This window comes from Triturus cristatus, chromosome 1_1 (genome assembly GCF_964204655.1).
Source record: "Triturus cristatus chromosome 1_1, aTriCri1.1, whole genome shotgun sequence".
NCBI classification, from domain to species: domain Eukaryota; kingdom Metazoa; phylum Chordata; class Amphibia; order Caudata; family Salamandridae; genus Triturus; species Triturus cristatus.
In genome coordinates, this window is record NC_140579.1 from 705717054 (window position 1) to 705735268 (window position 18215).

General features: G+C 46.7%; 1 protein-coding gene across 3 annotated transcripts in view; it reads right to left on the bottom strand.

Annotated features, from left to right (window-relative positions):
- Positions 1–18215, bottom strand: part of FMNL1 (formin like 1) — a 1060054-nt gene that overhangs the window by 596503 nt on the left and 445336 nt on the right. The window lies entirely within an intron of this gene.

An 18215-nucleotide genomic window follows, 5' to 3' on the forward strand; every position in this document is an offset into this window, starting at 1 on the left:
GTTGAGTGCCTTGTGGCTGTGAATGTCAGCTGATGAGAGTGGACTGAGCAGCAAGGATGCTGCTCCAGGTGGGGCATTTACCTTCTTACTTATAACCGGTAACCAAGACCTATCTTCCCCAATAAATCTACATCTTATAATCTACATGACTGGCTACCTGAGTTCCTACTTATAAGAAGGTATCTTTGTTTACAACAGAATTATATATTAAACTTTCCATAAAAGGAGTATAAGCATAAAGGGCAAATCTCAAGTGGGCCAGAAACCGCCAGCCAAATAGTTCCAATAGAAAGCCTGAACAAGCATTGGTAAAGTAATTTCTTTTTGTGCTTAGATTGTGCTTAGATCAGGATTTTTTGTCTTTCATCATCATTATTTTATATGAATTTAGTGCCTAATCAGTTTGTTCCTCCCCCTGTCAGAAAGACAAGGTAAACATGACCTGGTAGATATTTAGTGGGCTTGCGTCATATTAAAATAAGTTGTATGGGCATAATCACACATAAACCCTCCTCACAACTGTCATTCTTACTGCAACAGTAAAAATCATGCACTGCTCCGAGGATTTTCACCATTCCACCTGGTAAAATCTGATCATTTCTCTTTATTTTTCTTCACCTGCCTTGTCTCTTCGCTCCTATTTCTGTGCGTGACTTTCTCTGGGCCACCTTCTACTCCGCAGAAAGAGAGGGGCAGTATTTAGAAGTAGGACAGAGAGGTAAAGAAAATAGTCTAGTGAGAGAGGTGAAGGAGGGGTAGAAAGGAGGAAGTGATTAGGTAGACAGATTGGTAAGGCAGGGAGAGATGTAAGGTAAAGAGAGAAAGGTGAGGTAGTCATGAAGGAAGAAACAGAGGAAGAGGGATGAAAAGGAAGACGTGGGTGAAGTAAGAAAGGCAGAGAGACATGTAGTATTTAGAGTGAGGTAGAAATTGAGAGAAGGCTAGAGATTTCCACAGAGAAGGGGGGTGGTCACCGATGGGTGAGGTAGAGACATAAGGTAGAAAGAGAGTTGGCTAACAGAAGGAGGCAGAGAGCGAGGGTGGGGTATACAGGCAGAGGGGTGAGGTAGTGATAGAAGTATAGAGAAGTGTAAGGTAGAGAGAGTGCTGAGGTGGGAAAATTAAAAGAGGTGCAGAAAGTCTGGTCAGGTAAAGAGAGTAATAAGGGGAGGGATTAAGGGAACAGATAGAGATTAAGTGTATAGAGAAATGAGAGGAATAGAGATACTGAGGTGAGGTAGAGAAAGAGTGGTGAGGTTGAAATAGAGGAAAAGAACGAATTGTGATGTATAGAAATAAGTAGAGACAGAGACGAGGTGTTGAGAGATTATAAAGACAGAGAGAGGAGGAAAGGTGGGGTAGAGAGGGTGTGTTGAAGTTGGGTCTAGATGAGAGAGGTTAGATACCAAAAGGGTTAGAGGTAGAAAAAAGAAGTCAAAGTGACAGTCAGAAAGAAATTAGGGATTGAGTATGGTAGAGTGAACACATGTAGAATGGCAAAGCAAATAGGTGGAGTGGTGAGATGGTGAACAAATGGTGAGGTGAATTGAGAAGCTATGCAGTGAGAGAAAGAGGTGGAGTAGAGAAAGATGAGGTAGTGAGAGAGATATGAGGAAGAGAGATGAATGAGTTTGAGAGAAGAGTAACCTAAAGGAGTGTATTAGAGAGAGGTAGAAACAGTGCTTAATTTGTAAAATATTAAGTGCCAGGGCTCTGACCAGTAGGCCACTGCAACTTGCAACGCACATCACACATGTTATTGATGCCAAAAAAACTACTAACCATCTCTCTCGCATGTAAATACAACAGTTCAGATTATTCCAGGTCCCCAAAGCTAAAGGAATGGCTGGCGAGGCAGGTATTAGCAATTTTAATGTATATTGTATTCCTAAACAACAGTTGTTCTGCTCATCTCTAAATTAGATGAGCAGCACCACCATGTGGTAGACTGTTCTATGTATGATGTTGACAAGTAGGTGCCGGTGCCGAGCACCGGAAACCAATTAAGTGCCGGTGCTTAGCACCGCAAAGCCCCGGCTCAAATTAAGCACTGGTGTTAGAATCCGGGTTCTCTGGTTGGCACAGGTAGGTACTTGTGACAAGCAGGGAACCTTTCCTCTAGTCAGGGTAAGGGGTTACACTCCTAAAATAACCCCTGCTCACCCTCTAGGTAGCTTGGCGCGAGCAGACAAGGCTTATCTCAGAGCGTTATAGGTTAAGCATTTGTGAACACATACAGTAACCCAGTGACAACACTACAAATGGACACCACACAGGTTTTATATTAAAAATAAGGATTCTTTATATAGAGTTACCACAAGACCATTAAACAACAAAAATACACAGTACTGTTACTTTAGATGGTAGAATTTTGCTTAGTTCTCTTAAGTTCTTAAATGCGACACTTTAAGTCAATGTACCTTTTAGATGCAACACGCAGGGCAATGAAAGTGTTGCATCAATGTTGCTGCGATGAAGTTTTTGGTGCAAAGAAATAATGACGTGAAGATCTTCCAGATGCGTTACGCTTCTCCGATGTTGTGAGAAGACTCGACTCGATGCGTCAGCTACAGCAGCGTCACCCTTTACGCGATGCGACGACAGCGGCCTTGGCAGCGGCACTCTTCTCCGACGTTTGCGAGACGCTTCCGCTCGATGCGATGTTGCAGCAGCGACACCCCTTTACGCGATGCGACGACAGCAGCTCCGACGGCGGCACGCTTCTCCGTGGATACGAGGCACTTTTCTTGATGCGGTGCAATGCGACAGCTACGATGGCTGCGACGGCGGCACGCTTCTCCTTCTTGAGTCGCGCTTCCAGCTCCTTGCGACACGCAGTCCCTCAGAAGGCCCAACAGCAGCAGCAGGCACTTCCAAAGAACTTTGGGGAGCTGGGGGGTGAAGTCTGTTGTTCCTGAGACTTCAGCAGGAGGCAAGCTCTATTCCAAGCCCTTGGAGATCTTTTGAAGCACAAGTTGAAATAAAGTCTTTGTAGTCTTTCTCCTCTCCTTTCAGCAGCAAGGCAACCACTGCAGGCCAATCCCCCAGGTCAGGGACAGTACTCCTCCTTACAGCTTTCCCGGTTCCTTCTCCTCAGGCAGAGGTTCTTCTTGTCAAGCAGGATCTAATTTCTTGGGAGCAGGGTCCCAATACTTATACCCCTAATCCCGTTGTTCCTCTGGGGTAGAGGGGCCGTTGCCCAGTCCAAACCAGTTCCTGAGCACTTTGTTGACATGACTCTGACTTTCTATTCAGGGTGCAGGGCAGAGACATCAGTCGCTCCACAGGAGGTGGAGCCAGCATTGTGGTGGCAGAGCACAGCCCTATTCAGAGTCCAGGTGCACTCCTCCCACCCATCTGGATGTCAATCTCTCTATTCACCACCAGGCTACCTAGCCCTGCCCCTCTGGGTTTCCCCAGCCCTGTCACTCACACAAACCAGACAGGCAGATACACATCATAGCAGAGGCGGGCTGAAATGGTTAGGCAAGCAACTACCAACTTTCTAAAAGTGGTATTTGCAAACACAGAATATTAAAATAAACTTTACTAAAAGATGTATTTTATAATTCTGAGTTCAGGCATACTAAACTCGATTTTCTACCATGTTCCCTGGGTCTGTTAGGATCATAGGATGTAACAATTCTAACAGCCCATTCTGGCCTATGGGAACAGGTAGCCTTGCAATAGTGAAAAACGAAAATAGCTGTAATTCACTATTAGGACATGCCACACACATCAGGGCTTGTCCTACCTTATGCTTACAATGCACCCTGCCCAAAATGGCTGTAATTCACTATTAGGACATGCCACACACATCAGGGCTTGTCCTACCTTATGCTTACAATGCACCCTGCCCTTGGGCCTACCATAGGGGTGACTAATATGAAGTTAAGGGAAGGTTTAGGGACTGGGAAGTGGGTGCACTTGCCCAGTCAGCATGACAGTACCAGACTGCACGCAGGTTCTGCAATGGCAGACCTTAGACACATTTTACTAGGCCGCTTCTGTGGGTGGCACAACCAGTGCTGCAAGCCCACCAGCAGCATTTGTACTTACAAGCCCTGGGCACTCCTGGTGCACTTTACTGGGGTCTGACAGTAAACCAAATAAGCCAATCATGGAATCCAACCAACATATACATTTTAAATAGGGAGTACTTGCACTGTGGCACTGGTTGGCAGTGACACAGTGCTCTGAGCAGCTAACACCAGCAAAACACATGAGGCACAGCGACAAAAAGTGGAAGGGAGACTCATGCCAAGGTGCCAGGTCTAACAACTGAGTAGAAAGAGATTTGGTATAGAGATTGATGAGGCAGTGAGAGTGAAGCAAATGAACAAGGGACACAGGGGGGTGAGATGGAAACCAAACAGTGAGGTGCAGAGAGATAGGTGGGATAGAGAAAGAGCTGAGATACAGAGAAGGGTGTAGAGAAGCAACAGTGAAAGTAGGCACAGAGACTGCTAGAGAGGTGATGTCATGCGAAAGCAGATGGTAGAGAGATGTGCCTTGAGAGTGACCAGAGGATGAAATAGGTGAGGTCAAGAGATTTAAGATAGAGAGAGGTAAATAATTAGGGGGGAAGTAATAGAGGTGAGGTGAAGTAAGGAGAGCAACAAGAGACAGAAAAATTGTTTATTTAGAAGTCCTACCGGCTGCCGGAGTGTTTGATGGGTGCTGGTGCTCAGGTTAGGCACGAACAGTAAGCTTATGTGAAATAAACATGCCCAGCTGTCAGATTAAAAAGAATCAGTTTTATGCAGTATAGATCACTGACCAATCACTTTACAAGGCGGCACACTCTAAAGAAGGGTTTTTAGTGGTCAGGGAAATTTCTAGGCGCTCTGCTTAATAGACGCAGAAGTCTGAAGGGATATGAGATCAGTATGGTGCAACTAGGCAAGGGGATAAGCCCTATAACCCCCCAATTGAGTGTGGGTAAAACCCTCACAATACGACATTAATCACTGACCTAGGCACACATAATAGTAAGTAAGCAGTATGTCAGTATAAACATGAACTACAATATAAAAGCCAACAGATGAGAAAATTATCTTCTGAAGCGTCGAGAAATATTCAGTCCTTTAATTTTCATTTGAGAGCCAAAGACCAGAAGAAAACCAGCCGACATGTGTTTCGTCGCATGTGGAACAATATTTCCGAGACTTCCTCAGGGCTGGGAAAGGATACAAGGGATAAGGATGATACATACATCATGGCTCAACATTCCGACAAACTTACGATGAAGTGGTTTGTACCACATCGAGTGCAGCTAAAACAGTGGAAACCCACACCACCATACTCTGGAAAAAGTCTATGTGTAAGAGGTAAGTTCAAAAAACGGTGACGGCCTTTCCTGATATCGTTGGTGTGCACATAAAGCATTTAAAAGACTGTTAATGTGCCCTATGTGTGAGAGTGTAGCTAGCTCCGAACCATGCATTAGTGTTGGGTAGCAAGTGCAAGACACAAGTCATTATGAACGTGACAAGTCTGGCTATTCTATCGTACCTGTGTTGTTAGACTTGGGGGTCTCTAGTTGGCACAGGTATGCACTTGTGACAAATAGGGACCCTCTCCTCTAGTCAGGGTAAGAGGGTACACTCCTAAAATAACCCCTGTGCACCCCCTTGGTAGCTTGGCACGAGCAGACAAGCTTATCTCAGAGGCAGTGTGTAAAGCATTTGGGAACACATACAGTAATCAAGTGACAATACTACAGATGGACACCACACAGGTTTTATATAAAAAAATAAGTATTCTTTATATAGATTTACCACAACACCATTAAACGACAAAAACACACAATACTGTTACTTTAGATGGTAGAATTTTGCTTAGTTCTCTTAAGTTCTTAAATGCGACACTTTAAGTCAATGTACCTTTTAGATGCGACACGCAGGGCAACAAAAGTGTTGCAACATTGTGGATGCGATGAAGTTTTTGGTGCAAAGAAATAAAGACGCGAAGATGTTCCAGATGCGGCACGCTTCTCCGATGTTGCGAGAAGACTCGACTCTATGCTTCAGCTGCAGCGGCGACACCCTTTATGCGATGCGCCGACAGCTGCCTTGGCAGCGACACTCTTCTCCGACATTTGCAAGACGCTTCCGCTCGATGCGATGTTGCAGCGGCGACACCCCTTTACGCGATGCGACGACAGCAGCTCTGACGGCGGCACGCTTCTCCGTGGATGCGAGGCGCTTTTCTTGATGCGGTGCAATGGGACAACTACGATGGCTGCGATGGCGACACGCTTCTTCCTCAATGCGAGATTCTTGTCTTGATGTGGTGCAATGCGTCAGCTACGATGGCTGCGATGGCGACACGCTTCTTCGGCGTTGCGAGACACTTCCTGGATGATGCGAGATGCTTCCGCTCGATGCGATGCTGCAGTAGCGACACACATTACGAGATGCGACGACAACAGCTCCGACGGCGGCACGCTTCTCCTTCTTGAGTCGCGCTTCCAGCTCCTTGCGACACGCAGTCCCTCAAAAGGCCGAAAACAGCAGCAGGCACTTCCAAAGAACTCTGGGGAGCTGGGGGGTGAAGTCTGTGGTTCCTGAGACTTCAGCAGGAGGCAAGCTCTTTTCCAAGCCCTTGGAGATCCTTCACAAGTTGAGCAAAAGTATGCACAAAGTTCCTTTCTCCTCTCTTTGGTAGTAGGTAACCCCTGCAGGCCAATCCCCCAGTTTCAGGGATAGTCTCTCCTCAGTTTCTTCTTGGTTCCTCTCCTCAGCAGAGGCTTCTTCTTGTTTTCCCAAAGTGATCTAAATTCTTGGGATCAGGGTCCCAATACTTATACCCAAAAAATCATTTGTCCTCTGAGGGCAGAGGGGCCTTTGCCCAGTCCAAACCAGTTCTGGAGCACTCTGTTTACATGACTCCTTCTTTCCTTTCACAGTGCAGGGCAGAAACATCAGACGCCCCACAGGAGGTGGAGCCAGCATTGTGGAGGGAAAGCACAGCCCTGGAGCACTTTGTTGGCATGATTCTTTCTCTCCTTTCACAGTGCAGGGTAGAGACATCAGACGCACCACATGGGGTAGAGCCAGCACTGTGGGGGGCAGGCACTGTCCTATTCAGGTCCCAGGTGCAACTCCTCCCTCCCATCTAGATGCAGATCTCTCTATTTACCACTGGGCGGACTCACCCTGTCTCCTGCAATCCCCCAGCCCTGTCACTCAAACTCCAGACAAGGAATACACAACCTAGCAGAGACAGGTTTGAATGGTTAGACATGAAAATGCCTACTTTCTAAAAGTGGCATTTTCAAACACAGAATGTTAAAACCAACTTCACTAAAAGATGTATTTTATCATCCTGAGATACTAAATTCGAATTTCTAACATGTTCCCTGAGTCAGTTAGGATTATAAAATGTAATAACCAAACTGGCCATTCTGGCCTATGGAGAACAGGTAGCCTTGCAATAGTGAAAAACTCAGCATGACAGTACCAGACTGCACACAGGCTCTGCAATGGCAGACCTTAGACACATTTGTACAGGCTGCTTCTGTGGGTGGCACAACCAGTGCTGCAAGCCCACCAGCAGCATTTGGATTTACAAGCCCTGGGCACTCCTGGTGCACTGTACTAGGGTCTGACAGGTAAACCAAACCAGCCAATCATGGAATCACAAATTCATACATTAATTTATAATAGGGAGAGCATATGCACTTTAGCACTGGTCAGCAGTGGTAAAGTGCCCAAAGTCATAAAACAGCCAACAACAGGTCAGAAAAAATATAGCAGGAAGGCAAAAAGTTCAGGGATGACCCTGCAAAAAGGGCCAAGTCCAACATGTATGAAGAAGATTAATATTTTGGTCGTCTGTAAAAAGAAAGGAACAAACAGCGGGAAGAGGTAATGAGAAAAAGTCTCTAAAGACGGGCACTGGAGTAAGTACAGGACAGTAACATGGTGAAAGTCTTTTAATGGTAGGCGCACGTGGAGGCTGTGCATAGACGAGAAAAAGACAAAAAAGGAAGGTTTTTAACAAGAGATGAAAAAGAGTGTAAGAAAGGAGATTGCCAATGAGCTTACCGCTCAGCCGGTGATAATACCAACCCGGCTGGGCAAAAAAGAATCAGGTGAGTTTTGGTCATCCTAGGGAGTCCTAGGGAGTCTGACGATTGGAGGGAAAAGAAAAAGGGGATTTTATGAATCTCCTTGTGTCGTGAGAGAAGACACGCAACTTAGTGTATATATACACCGTAGAGTAAACGCAAGTGAATGGAGTGTAGATAAACAAGAGACCGCTCACAAGACGTGTGGTAAATGAGAACATCCGGCACGTATTGACTTTAGATTCAAATGGAATACCAATATTATTGAGGTCACGAACATAAACAATGTCAGTGTAGGGGCTTTTATATTGTAGTTCATGTTTATACTGACATACTGCTTACTTACTATTATGTGTGCCTAGGTCAGTGATTAACACTTTACAAGGCGGCTCACTGGAAGGTGTGATCCCTGGATAATTGCACCCTTTGTCCATGCCTTAAAACGGCTCTACCTGATCCACTTGGGTCCCCTTCCCTCACATCTCTTTACCAGATTGTAACTTCCCTCTTGACCACTTGACTCTGGTCCCCATCGCTCTCAACCCTTTTGTTTGCATCCTCTTTTTTTCCATTATAAGTGTTGGATATGGAGCTAAAGGTAAAACTTTGGCCTGAGTAAAGCAAGATTAAAGTACCAGTTTCCACTTGCCCTAGATGTGTTAAGCAACCTGACATTGCCAGGCTCCATGTTGCCCTGGTACATAAAATAACATTATAAAGTATGTTCCCTTGCCCTCCTGCCAGGGTAGGTTAAGCACTATTTCAATTTCTTTGCATTGGGGTGGCTCTATGGCGCCCCTGGCTGCAGTATTCTTTACAGCTGCATTGGTCATCAAAGATGGCTGAGGCTGTGTAGTATGAAAGCACCCCGCGTACCTCTGAAGCGCCTGGGTGCTCTGCACCATGTGCTCAATGTATTCCTTTAAAATGGTGTTCCACGATCGAGGCTGGAATGATGGGTGCGAATACTCGGTGAACGTTTGTTCAGTTCATGGAGTCCTTCGCACGCATTTGGAGCTCTCCTCGTGGGTGTTGTCATTACAATGAATTTTACAACACAATTACTTGCCTGCTGCGGAGTCCTTAATCTTCCTTCACATTTTGGTGTCGACCTGGACTTCCCCATGCTCGAAGACACCCACCGGCCTGCCCCTGCCCCATTCCGTGCTGGAATTACCAGGGCCCTTCAGAGTAATCTGGGCAACTTTCCCATTTTGTCTGGTTTCATTGCTGGTTTCTTGGATCTCGAGTCTGGCATTTTCTATTACAAGCTGTCTGCCTTCGGCTACGTGCCTGCCTGACCTGTCTTACTACGTCACAAGGTTGGGCAGCATGCACGTCACCTGAGGGCAACGTCATCACGTTACAACGTGAACGCCTTCATGCAGGCAGCCACTGGACTTCAGGTCAATGCCCTGATTCGACTAGGTCATTACGCTTACACCTGCAAATTCCTTCAAAATTGAAGCCACAGGTAGGATCCAGGATTGCAGGCACTTTCGGTGACAGGCTCACCTTTAAATTCCAATTACCTGTCACTCAGTGCCAGGCACACCTTTTTACAGATTTCTTGTTTGGTCTTTCACGTATGAGCCTGCACTTTCGGTGACAGGCTCACCATAAATTAACTGCTGTCTCTGCAAATGTTTAGACTGTGATACCGTTAATGTAATAGAACATTTCCTCCTTTTTAGGTCGAGGACTACCGGTCTGCCGAAGGCAGAACCGGAAGTCGGAAGATTTAATGTTTTCTAGAGTGGCGATTTAGCCCGCCTCTCTTTTAGCTTCTCCTCCATTGGCTGGCTTCCTAAACGGAGGCCAGCTATTGGAGGAGAGAGCCGTCCCTCCAAATAGGCTCCGTCTTTTTCAGATTCGGGGGCGTGTTTTTTGGTGTTCTTTCCACTTTTTAGCAACGCCCTTTTTAGGCGTGTTTTTCTCTCCTCCTGCCAATGGCAAGAGGAGAGAAAAAGAAACACGCCCCCGAATCAGAAACCCTCACTGCGTTTCTCCGAGGCATTTCTGCTTTGCATCGGAGAAAGGCAGTGGTGTGCTTGCCTTTTGCTCTGCCTTATTCCTGTGGTCCCAGCGTGTCCAGCGTTCCCAGCGTGTATCATCTCGGGGGCGCCCGAGGGCTTCAGTGCGCGTCTCCCGGAGAGCGAAAACAGTGCCAAGTGCCATCTTCCTTCAGACCCCACAGGGTAGCAGGGAGGCCTACAGAGTTCCTGCACCTCCCTCCTGCATTCATGCTTTCAGGAGGTTGTGGGCTCCCTGCTCGTTTCCCGCCCTGAACAGCGTAAAACGTCAGCCTGTAATTGAAATGTCCGCCGCGGGTCTAGGAAAGAGGAGATAGAATCTACACGGCGAGAACCGTTGGGTTTGCTCTCTCTTTCGCAGCCGGGCCAACCGGTTTGACCTGGGGGTCCTGGTGCTACTGCGTTTGCTGCACTATTCATATCTGTAACCCTTGGTACGTCCAATCATGGCAGGGACGGCTGTTGAGACATCTATCACCCCCACCCCTCCCTGTGGGACCAACATAGTTGGTGCTGGCGTTTGGAAATTGTGACGTGTTTCCGGAAATCACTTTTTGTTGATGATTTCCACCCGGGCTTCTGGGTCGGTGTTGTCAGCACGACTTCGGTTGTGTGCATATGTCGAGGTTGCAGTGCAGATGTTTTGCTAATATCCAAGCGTGGGTCTGGAGTCCTACAGAGGTGCGGTCCACGTGCCCCCACAATGGAGCACGCTGAAGAGCGCGATCGCTGCTGGATGAAACCGCACCTCCCCCTCCCCTCAGGCCTGGGAACCACGGCTGGCAGAAGCTGCCCATCTGGCCAGGCGTGAAAAAGTGTGTCTCTTACAAATGCTCTTCACACGGGTAGCACAAGTGAGCCGGGGCGTCGGTCACACGTCGGGGGCACATGCAGGAACGGCAGGCCTCCTCTCCCCGCGGAGGTGTCACTTTCCCAGCACGCAGAAGGGCTTCACACCTCCAGCCGGGGCCTGCCAAATGTGCCTCTCGTCACCAGGTCTGTGAAAATAGGCCTGGAACGGACCTAAATCTGTTGAAAATGATCAGGTATTTTCTTAAACCTCTAAACACCTCCCCAGCCTAGGGTCGCCCTCTGCAAACACCTCCCCAGCCTAGGGTCGCCTTCTGCAAACACCTCCCCAGCCTAGGGTCGCCTTCTGCAATCACCTCCCCAGCCTAGGGTCGCCTTCTGCAAACACCTCCCCAGCCTAGGGTCGCCTTCTGCAAACACCTCCCCAGCCTAGGGTCGCCTTCTGCAAACACCTCCCCAGCCTAGGGTCGCCTTCTGCAATCACCTCCCCAGCCTAGGGTCGCCTTCTGTAAACACCTCCCCAGCCTAGGGTCGCCTTCTGCAAACACCTCCCCAGCCTAGGGTCGCCTTCTGCAAACACCTCCCCAGCCTAGGGTCGCCTTCTGCAAACACCTCCCCAGCCTAGGGTCGCCTTCTGCAAACACCTCCCCAGCCTAGGGTCGCCTTCTGCAATCACCTCCCCAGCCTAGGGTCGCCTTCTGTAAACTCCTCCCCAGCCTAGGGTCGCCTTCTGCAAACACCTCCCCAGCCTAGGGTCGCCTTCTGCAAACACCTCCCCAGCCTAGGGTCGCCTTCTGCAATCACCTCCCCAGCCTAGGGTCGCCTTCTGCAATCACCTCCCCAGCCTAGGGTCGCCTTCTGTAAACTCCTCCCCAGCCTAGGGTCGCCTTCTGCAAACTCCTCCCCAGCCTAGGATCGCCTTCTGCAAACTCCTCCCCAGCCTAGGGTCGCCTTCTGAAAACGACCTGTTGTGTCTCCAACACTCCCCACACCCGCCAGCCTCCTTGCGTTCAGCAAACAGAGCCCCCCCCCCCCCCCCCGTGCTCTGGGATGGGCCATTACAGGGGACAATGCACAGCCGTTTGTTCCGCAAACACAGCCCCCGGGGGCTTTAGCAGTCCCATTCCAGGCGTGACCAGTTCCACCCCCTGTGCAGGCTTCAGCAAACAGAACCCGTGGGAGCCTCGTCAGGAGCAGCACAGGTGAGACCCGCCCACCCTGCCCCCCCCCCCCCCCCCTCCTCTCAGCACACAGCCCCGGGGAGTCGGCTAGAATGTATAATGCACTGTGCTGCACAGAAACGAGTAAGGTAGGACCCCCCACCCCTCCCCTTTCTGGGCTGCCCACCTCCCTCTCGTGAGGGCACAATCTGCACATGGAGGGTGGGGGTTGGGAGGGTCAGAGGCCCACTGCCCTGGGCACCTAACATCGTTCATTCCAAGAGTGGCGTTTACTGCCCCCACCAGCGCTCTCTGAAAGACAGCCCGGGTCCCCCCCCCACCCCCCTCCCCCCCGACGCCACCCACACCTGCACACCCCTGACGTGGACGCAATTCACTTAAATAGCCCTAAAAATAAGAGAGAACAAGCATTTACAATGCAATGGTCTCGGCAATATTATAGGTAGAGCTATTGGTATTGCTCATTATTTTTTTAATCATTTTGTATCCCTAAATAAATGGCATTGTCATTTCTATTGGCATTAGCTTTTTTTTTGCATATGTGATACCTATTGCATTAGCAGAGAGAGAGTGAGGTATTGAAATAGAGAGTGAGGTATTGAAATAGAGAGTGAGGTAGTGAGAGAGAGAGAGTGAGGTAGATAGAGAGTGAGGTAGTGAGATAGAGAGTGAGGTAGTGAAAGAGTGAGGTAGTGAGGGAGAGGGATGTTGTGAGGTAGTGATATATAAGCATAGAGTGATGTTGTGATGTAGTGAGATAGAGAGAGAGGTAGTGAAAGAGAGAATGAAAGTGAGTTAGTGAGATAGAAAGAGTGAGGTAGTGAGAGAGTGATTGAGGTAGTGAGTGAGAGAGAGTGAAGTTGTGAGGTTGTGAGGTAGTGATGTTTTGAGAGAGAGAAGTTGTGAGATAGTGAGGTAGTGAGATAGAGTGGAGTAGTGAGGTAGAGAGAGTTATGTAGTGAGAGAGAGTGAGGTAGTGAAACAGTGATGTAGTGAGGGAGAGGGATGTTGTGAGGTAGTCAGATGTAAGCAGAGTGGTGTTGTGATGTAGTGAGATAGAGAGAGGTAGTGAAAGAGACAGTGAAAGTGAGTTAGAGAGATAGAAAGAGTGAGGTAGAGAGATAGAGAGAGAGTGATGTAGTGAGTTAGAGAGAGACTGAAGTTGTGATATAGAGAGTGAGGTAGTGAGAGAGTGAGGTAGATAGAGAGTGAGGTAGTGAAAGAGTGAGTTAGTGAGTGAGGTATTTTCTGACGGCAGAACTCTCACTCACTACCTCAATCACTCTCTATCTCACTACCTCACTCTTTATCTACCTCACTCTCTCACTACCTCACTCTCTATTTCAATACCTCACTCTATCTCACTATCTCACTCTCTCTCTGCTAATGCAATAGGTATCACATATGCAAAAAAAAGCCAATAGAAATGACAATGCCATTTATTTAGGGATACAAAAATGATTTTAAAAAAAAATGAGCAATACCAATAGCTCTACCTATAATATTGCCGAGACTTGTTTTTCTTATTACCTGCATATTACCCATTTTCAATCATATTGTATTTTTCTTGCTTGCATCATAGAGACTTCCCAGCAGTGTGCGCAGCCTCCCCCATTCTTACAACATCCAGGAAAACCCAACATTAGGTGGTGGCAATAGGTAAAAATCTTTGAGAGTCACCTGGTGGCCATCAATTCCGTCAAGTTTCCTCCAGTACGCGAAGTAGCAATTTTATATGGTTGCCTAGGGCTTGCAGCTCAGCAGGTTTTTAAAAACTTACCCTCTATTGCCCCCCCTCAAGGAAGCGCTGGCGATAGTGAGCACTGTGATGCTTACAAGGAGGCATTGGCTCGCATGGGTTGTTTCTCTAAGAAGATTCTGGAATGCATCCTTAGTTGCAGAAAGCCAACGCTTATGGAAATAATCGACATTGCTAAAATCATTGAACACTCAATGGTCACATCAAGGGCACTTCTCAATGAAAGCGTGGGTCCAAATCACATCTCAGGTCAGGTTATGTGCTGATTTGCGTTCTTTAAACAAAAACATCTTGATTGACTGTCACCCCCCCCCCCAAAATTCAAGAACTCCTTGCTAGTTTGGGGGATGCCAATTTTTTCTCTATCATCGACTTACGTTCAGCATACCACCAAATACCCCTAACTGTTGATTCTCAGGAATTCTCCACTTATGTTACTCCTTTTGAAGTTTCCAAATATCTCAGATTACCTTTTGTTCTAGCCTCCGCTGCCTGTGTCTTCCAAAAACCGATAGACATCCCGGGGGTCCAAGCCTATCAGATGTCATTTTGGTGTTCCCTTCTGATTGGGAAACACACTTGAAGAATCTAACCAATGTTTTAGATGAGTTAGACAAGGCCGGTATGACGATGATAGAGAAAAATGTGCCCCCGCCCCCCAAACTAGCAAGGAGTTCATGAAGTATGACCATTAGACGGGTTAAGTGCAAGTTTGGTACACAGCAACTGGACTACTTGGGACACACTGTATCCTCAGAGGGCATCAAACCCAAATTATCCTTGATTAAGGCCATTACTGATGCTGTATGTCCCAAGGATAAGGATGCTCTTCGATCCTTTTTAGGTCTCGCCTAGCGAAATCAGCGCATGCGCTGCCATCGCTATTGCGAGTACCTTTTGGAGTCGATTCTCCGAAAGCCTTACATGCACGCGCAGGGATGGACAAAGATGGCTGCTTTCGCCATTTGTCCAAACCTAACAGCATGCGCGTGCATGTAAGGACTGTGGACAGTCCGCCGCCAACTTGTTAAACATGCGTGCTTTCACTTTAAAGTGAAAGCACGCTGCCATGGGCGCGCGCGTGCACTGCGCGCCAGCCCGGCCGACCTCCCTTGTTCCTGTCATGCCAGCCATACACAGACCGTTCCCAAACACTGACTCACACCACGGCAAATTTCACCTTTCTTCTTTACGGGAAGGCCACCATGGCTTTACTGGAAGGGAGCTGGGCCCCTTTGATCAAGGCGTGACAGGGCAGGCATATATCATAACGTCACTCTGTCACCCAGCTCGGCTTGCATCACGGGGCCAAGGGGGCAGCGCTCGGCTCCTATCCAGGCCCGTTGTGAGAAGACTGTGACAGACATTTTTCTAATTAAAAGATTAAAAGCAAGAGGCATACGCGGCTGTGCGGATCCCAGGCGGAATGGAGGAATAACGGAAATGTGCTTCCACTCATGATTTAATGCTGTACATCGTACAAAGAGGGCCAATAAAACACCATTGCTGCCAACTGGCACCCATGTCATGAGGGAGACTTCCAACAAGGCCTGCTGTGAACACCAGGTGCAAAACATTGTCCTTTGTACATCCTCGAGGCGAACATCTTATATTAGAAGTTAAGCTCACCAAAGCTTTACAAGGGGAGCACACGTTTTTGCGGATTATACCACTGACAGATAACCAGCAAGATTGCTGGGTCTAGCAGGCCTGTACTTATAATGGGAAAGTAAAACTACGGGTCCTTACATGCTTAGTGCTGCATGTGTCTGGTATCTGTGTGGCACAATCATAAATGCAGTAGAGAGTTGTAAAGGGTCAAAGACAAGCATCTATGTCAATGAGTGATTGGAGAGATAGCTGGTTAGGGGATTGTTAATGCTCACTCTCTACTACTCACTCTCTACTACTCTCTACTACTACTCTCTATTCTGTAATACTCACTCTCTACTACTCTCTACTCTCTCTCTACTACTCACTCTCTATTTCTCTCTACTCTCTACTCACTCTCTTCTCTCTACTACTCACTCTCCACTACTCTCTACTACTCTCTACTTCTCACTACTACTCACAACTACTCACTCTACTACTCTCTACTGCTCACTCTCTACTACTCTCTACTCTCTACTCACTCTCTACTGCTCACTCTCTACTACTCTCTATTACTCTCTACTACTCACTCTCTACTCACTCTCTACAACTCACTCTCTACTACTCTCTACTACTCACTCTCTACTACTCTCTACTACCCACTACTACTACTCTCTACTCTCTACTACTCATGCTCTACTACTCTTTACTCTCTACTCCTCTCTACTCCTCACTACTACTCTCTCTAATACTCTCTACTACTCTCTACTACTCACTCTCTACTATCTACTACTATCTACTCACTCTACTGCTCACTCTCTACTACTCTCTACTACTCACTCTCTACTACTCTCTCTCTACTACTCACTACTACTCTCTACTCACTCTCTACTACTCACTCTCTACTACTCACTCTACTACTACTCTCTACTCTGTACTACTCACTCTCTACTACTCACTCTCTACTACTCACTCTCTACTACTCTCTACTACTCTCTACTCACTCTCTACTACTCACTCTCTACTACTCACTCTCTACTACTCTCTACTACTCACTCTACTACTCTCTACTACTCACTCTCTACTACTCTCTACTCTGTACTACTCACTCTCTACTACTCACTCTCTACTACTCACTCTCTACCATCTACTACTCTACTACTCACTCTCTACTACTCACTCTCTACTACTCTCTACTACTCACTCTACTACTCTTTACTACTCACTCTCTACTACTCTCTCTACTACTCTCTCTCTACTACTCTCTACTCCTCACTCTCTACTACTCTCTCTCTACTACTCTCTACTCCTCACTCTCTACTCCTCACTCTCTACTACTCTCTTCGACTCTCTAGTACTCCCTACTACTCACTCTCTACTACTCTCTCCTACTCTCTACTACTCACTCTCTACTACTCTCTCCTCACTCTCTACTACTCACTCTCTACTACTCACTCTCTACTACTCTCTACTACACTCTACTACTCACTCTCTACTACTCATTCTCTACTACTCTCTAATACCCACTCTCTACTACTCCCTACTCACTCTCTACTACTCTCTAGTACTCACTGTCTACTCTCTACTACTCACTCTCTACTCTCAACTACTCACTCTCTACTACCAACTCTCTGCTCTCTACTCTACCTCTCTTTACTTCTCTCTCTGCCTCTCCCTACTACTCTCTACCTCTCTACCCCTCTCTACCTCTCTACCCCTCTCTACCTCTCTACATCTCTACCCCTCTCTACATCTCTCTACCTCTCTACGCGCACACATATGCATATATATATATATATTGAGTATTTAGATTGTTTACAACTGTTGAAAACAAAACTATGCATCTTATGTCAAATGCCAAAATGATGATGTTCTAAATTTTAAAAGAACTTATAGGAACACTATGTTCTTATTTGACAATTAGATTCCCATGCCTATCACTGTGGTGATTTTATTCATTATGTAATGATCGGCTAATGTGCAATCACTTAGGAAAATATTTGTATAATTTTAAAAATCGCAGTCCTATGTTTATGTTAATTCGTAAACTATGTTGGCAATTATCTAAGCGGTTTTGTTATTAGTCACCTTATATATAGTCACTGATTGGTCCTGCGCGTCATGTGATCAAGACTGCCGTGGGGCAGTCGAAACGCGTCAGGCTGAGCACTTGCGTGATATTTCCATGCACTATGCACTTTAATTTGCAAACTCAATAAAAAAGAATTTATCTTCCACGTTGTGGTCCGTACCTGCTTTTTGGATCCCATTAAGGATCGTTCCAGGATTTTGGCTTTCATATATATATATATATATATGCATTTATATATATGTATCAATTCCATAGTCCAAAACCCATGCGGATCATGCATGAATCAGGAACAGACCACTCCGTGATAAAAGAATAAAGTGCTTTAATCCTTAGGTGACAGCAACATGACGCGTTTCGACCGGGAAACCCGGTCTTGATCACATGACATGAGCAAAGACCATAGAGTTGAAATACAGTGAAGTTTGCTCCCAATGCACCACCCACTAAGTAGTGGAAATGGAAGAAATACTGACATAGAAAACGTGAACCTGGAATAGGATTCCTACTATCATAGAAAGGCAAAATATAAAGTCAAGACCATTCTAATACAGAATTTAAAAATTATTAAAATGTAAGTACATTGAAATAAAAAATATAAATATATAAATATAAATAAATATTATCACAAAAATTCAGTAAAAATTCATAGAGGGTGCTAGACCAATACAGGGCAAGT